This window comes from Cucumis melo, chromosome 10 (genome assembly GCF_025177605.1).
Source record: "Cucumis melo cultivar AY chromosome 10, USDA_Cmelo_AY_1.0, whole genome shotgun sequence".
Classification (NCBI taxonomy): domain Eukaryota; kingdom Viridiplantae; phylum Streptophyta; class Magnoliopsida; order Cucurbitales; family Cucurbitaceae; genus Cucumis; species Cucumis melo.
This window is the reverse complement of record NC_066866.1, coordinates 16845967-16851055: the sequence shown is the minus strand read 5'-3', so window position 1 is coordinate 16851055 and position 5089 is coordinate 16845967. Positions and strand designations below refer to the sequence as shown.

Below are 5089 nucleotides of genomic sequence, written 5' to 3'. Positions count from 1 at the left end.
GTAAATCACCTCCTTCAGTTCTTCCATGCATAAATTATGTAGTGACGTCCATCTATTCAATAAACATATCAAAGTGAACATTAATAGATAAGGTCAATGTAATGGACGAATGCCTCACCAACAAAGAGAAAATCTCATGAAGGTCAATTCACTCCTTCTGAGTACCAACCTAGCCTTATATCTAGGCTTACTGTCACCTCCTGTATTTGACTTGATTCTGTAAATCGACTTTGATTGAATGAGTTTCTGATTAGGAAGCTTTAAAATCAATGACCATATCTGATTCTTTTGTAAAGAGAAAAACTTTGCTTCCATAGCATCCTTCCATTGTTTCTTTGAATCAGATACAATTGACTTCTCAAAAGTAAGAGGGTCTGTTTCAATACTATTAGCTGCACAAGTAAGAGCATAAAAAACTAAATCAACATAACCATACCTTATAGGAGAATGGTTCACCCTCTGAGCCTGTTACGAGCAAGTTGATAGTTCTGTAGGTCATTGTTACTTAAATTTTCTTCACTAAAAGCTCCCTCATCAAACAAAGTCCTCTCCTATTGAGACTATACACCATCAGATTTAGACTTTTGTGTAGCCTCTGTCTATGAAACTAGTGGTGACTGATCACTAGATACATCTAAGCCAACTAATGGTCATACATCATAATCAATTCTAATCCCTGTCAAATGTTTGCTGTTTCTGCTGCTCTTTGTCACAATACGACATTTCTGTCTCAATAAAGGTTACATCTCTACTGATAATGCATTTATTTATGTCATTTTCCAAGCACTAAAGTTTATAACCTTTAACACCCTGGGGATAACCAATAAACATGACTTTCAGTGCCTTCCTATTCAACTTTCCATCCTTAACATGAGCATAAGCTGAGCACCAAACACTCTAAGATGATCTAAACTTGAAGCCTTACCTGTCCATACCTCATGGGGAGTTTTAAGCCTAAAGTTTTAGATAGACTTCTATTAATGATGAAATAAGTTGTTTGGTCTGCTTCTTCTCAAAATTTCAAGGGTAATGAAACATTAGTCAAGAGACATCTGGTACGTTCCATAATAGTTCAGTTAAACCTGTAAGCCAAACCATTTTGCTGTAGAGTACCACTACTAGAAAAAGAGTCTTTCTTGACGGTTGTATTTTTAATTTCTTGATGGTTGTTGAAAAAACGTCAAGAAAGGGATGATTTAAAAGGAAAACCATCAAGAATTTTTATGAAAATGCGAAGGGTAGCCTTTTTTCAGCTTTCTTGACGATTTTAAACTGTCAAGTAATATGCACTTTTTCTTGATGGTTTAAAACCATCAAGTAATATCTACTAAATTCTTTACGTTTTTAAAACGTCAAGAATTTTTATAAATTCAAAATTCTTGAGGTTTTTCATACGTCAAATGATATGTAGTCATCCTTGACGTTTTAAAAACATCAAGTAATATTGATTAAATTCTTGACGTTTTAAAACATCAAGAACTTTTATGTAAAGGCAGAGGGGAGTAATTTTTAGTAAGATAATTTTCCTTGACGTTCAAAAACGTCAAGAATTACTAAATAATTGAAAAAAATAAAAACCTAATTTTGGTTTTAAAAAAACAACCTAATTTTTTTAAAAAAAAAAACCTAAACCCCAATTTCCCTTTCTTCACAACCTAAACCCCATGACCCCTCGCCCCCACACTTCCATCTCTCGCAACTGACCCAACGCCTGCGTTGAAGAACGTTGAAGAACGCCGTTGAATCTTCTCCGCTGAAGAACCACAACAAAGTCTTCACAACTCACGACCCACGATCGAATATCCTTCGAATCTGTTGAATCCGCTAAATCTTCACAACCCACGACCCCTTACGCCGCCACACTCCCACCTGAAAAAGCTTACTCAATGCTTTTCTCTCTCTCCTTCTCTGTCTTTCCTTCAATTTTTCTAATTCCCCAACTGGGTTCTTTTCAACTATCAACACCATGAGTCTTTTAATTATCAGGACTTGCTCTTTGAACTTCTTTCTTGGAATCGAATTTTCCTTGGCTTTTCTTTTCTCCTCGAAATCCTCTTCACTTGGCAGTTTTTCATTCATGGGGTAACTTTTTTAATTATCTCAAATTCATATCTTTTTTAAGCTTGTGCAAAATTGGGAAGTTTTGGTTTCATGTATAGATATATATACATGTTGGGATGAATTAATATGAAATTCAGCTTTTGGGTTGTTTGCTTTTGGCTAGATCGAATGAATGTTGTGGTTTAGCATGTTTAGCTTAATGAAAGGATTATTAAGAACTTGTTCAACCAAGCTGATTTTTCTGTTGCTGCTACTATTTTCAATTAATTTAAAACCATGAGGCTTTCTCTTACTTTTTAGCTACTTTATGCTTAAAGTTAATTTAAAGTATTCTTTGGGTATGCTTCATGTTTTGTTGACTATATTGAAAAGCTAACAATTTAAAGCTTCTGAAAACTAGTCTTTATTTAGCGTGGTATATCGATTTTGAATTTAGACTCGTTTCATCTTTATTCATATTGATAATGCATGTGTATAGGCTTTGTGATATAAATAATTCAGGCTTTATGTTGTTACCTTATATATATGAGGCTTGAGTTGACTTAATGGCTAATAATGGTCAATGTGAATGATATAAGGTTTGAAGGTATTAGGTCATTGGTCAGTCAATATGTTTTTTGTTGTCTATTTGTTTACTGCGAACTTATATTTCTCTTATATAAGTCATGTCCTAGCTGATCAATAAAATCAATGATAGTGAATATATTCAAGCCTTAACGGCCACTTAGGATCTGTTGTTCATACGCTGCTACTGTAAACTTTGCTGTCTGGAAAACTAAAAAGTTCTTGATCATTCAGAATTCAGATATTCCATTGTTAATGTTTGTTTTTTATATTCCAAAAGTCCTGTAAAAAACTATTTGCAGTCTTCTCCTCCATAGCTTACATATATGGTTGAGTTGGAGCTTAAAAGTGATTGGCAGGTTAGATCAGATGTATGTCTGGAGTACACCTAACCCATCTAGACAAATATTTTGTAAGAATATTTCCATTTCCCAGCCCATGAACCTTGTGTGTGTGCGTGTGTTTAGTTAATTATTTCAATTAAGATGCCACATAGGTTTTCAGTCAGTATAAATCGTCAAGTTTCCCATCAACCATATCATGGCATTAGTTCTTAAGAAGTGATTAATTGTTTACGAGACTTAAACGTGCTCTCATTTAAATTAAAGAAATACATCATCTACTTGAATCTGATTTGGCTTTTCTAGCACCCTTTGAAATGCAAAGACTTATCAGTGTTTAACATTGATTTATTGAAATGAGGTGCTTGCAGGTGTCTTGTGAATATTTTGAGCATGTATTTGTCAGTTATATGATCAAGTTTGTTTGTAACAGAATAGTGGTTGTCTTGGATGCTACACGAAGCCGAAACTAAAAAAACTCATATGAATGAACCATCAAAGGGTCAACAAATTCAATGTCATGGACCAAGGAAACCCAGCCTATCAGAGGATTTCTGAACTACTAGTACATTTGATGTGGAAAATAGTGCAGGTCAATCACAAGGAAGTATGTCATCATTGAGTACAACCAACCATATGCACGATCCACACAGACAATGTACCCAACCCTTTAAAGTTTCTAAATCACGGTGATTATCTCCTTTCACTCTATATTTTCAGTTACTCAATTCACCATGTTCTAGATAAGAACAGAACTTTACAAGGAAAATTAATTGTACTTTGAGACTTAAGACTGTTAAATGGATGATTCGATAAAGTTTGTCTTTACTTTGTATTTCAACGATTTGTTCATTTATCATAGCTTTTTATAACATGACAATCTCCTTAATTTTTCTATGTGATTATCCCATTTCTTTGAAGATAGGCATTGGCACAAGTAACTATACTTAGATCTTCACTGTAGGTCTTTTTCTGTGGAATCAAACTAGGCAACGTTGGAAAGGGAATAAATGATTCGAAAAGCGAACACCGAAGTTTCAAGAACCCAAGTTAGAGTAAGTTGTTGACGAGTTTTCCATATTAACATAATCAAACATCAATACTCTAGAGTAGTAATCTTTCTTGGGTTTCCTCCTGTAGGTGGAATGTAACTTATGAAAGTTTACTTGGGAGCAACAAGCCATTTTGTCAACCTATTCCACTCAGTATAAGTTCTCAACCCATCTAATCTCTATCGATGGACAAACCAAACAAGAATGAAAAGATATGTAACTGACACGTAAGTTAATCTTCTATATCATGTAGTGCTGTCAATTCTAATGCATGTACAATATTCTAAAATATGTGCAATCTTATCTTGGCAGAACAGAGCAATAACGATATCTCACTCGCAAAAGAACATTAATAAAAGCAAGAAACAAACTTTATGGCAAACAGTAAAGGCAAGTATAAATATTTAAATTCATTGTATTTTGTAGACTACTAGCAATTAGAATTAGTCCGTTATTCTAATTTGTTATTTTTATAGTGTCCATTACAAGTCGGGTGCACCGTGTATGGATACTATGTCATGAAATTTATGAGAGAAATTGTAAATAGGGAGAAAGCATTGTCATCTTAGATTTGGTATGTTATATATCAAACTATTTCTTTTGTGGGTATAATAATTTTCATGTATACTAATTCATTTATTTTGTATGTTTACAGATTGGTACATGAAAACCATACTCACAGGCCGAGTTAGATGAGGTGTGGGTTGAGTTGACTGAGTTTTTAGGTTCGTACATATGATCTATGACTTATTTGTGATTCTAAAGCAGGAAACATTTTTTTTTATGTCTAATTTTTTGAATTGTCCATATGGAGGGGGGTTGATTTATATACTTTTGAGACTCTGTTGTGGTTTAGGGTTTAAGTGAATTGTTCATATGTAGGGGGTTGCCATTATGAAACTTTATGTATGGAGATGATATACTTTTGGGCTAAGTTAGTTAATTAGATGATGTTTAGTTGAATTCTTGGAAATCTGATGGAATTTTTTATATTGATTTTGTAAATGATATGAATATGATACAAAGTTTTGGAAATGATATGAATAGATGATGTTGAGTTGCCATTTGATG

The 5089-nt window shown here is 33.6% G+C and overlaps 1 long non-coding RNA gene across 2 annotated transcripts; it reads left to right on the top strand.

Moving 5' to 3' along the window:
* The first annotated feature begins 1649 nt into the window (after nucleotides 1–1649).
* LOC107991314 (uncharacterized) lies at nucleotides 1650–4991 on the top strand. Of its 2 annotated transcripts, none has more exons than XR_007824188.1 (5): nucleotides 1650–2082; nucleotides 3400–4021; nucleotides 4107–4245; nucleotides 4336–4592; nucleotides 4674–4991. It is a non-coding gene; the product is annotated as an uncharacterized LOC107991314 (long non-coding RNA). The 2 variants fall into 2 exon arrangements; XR_001763296.2 differs by having other exon boundaries at nucleotides 4331–4592.
* The last annotated feature ends 98 nt before the right edge of the window (nucleotides 4992–5089 follow it).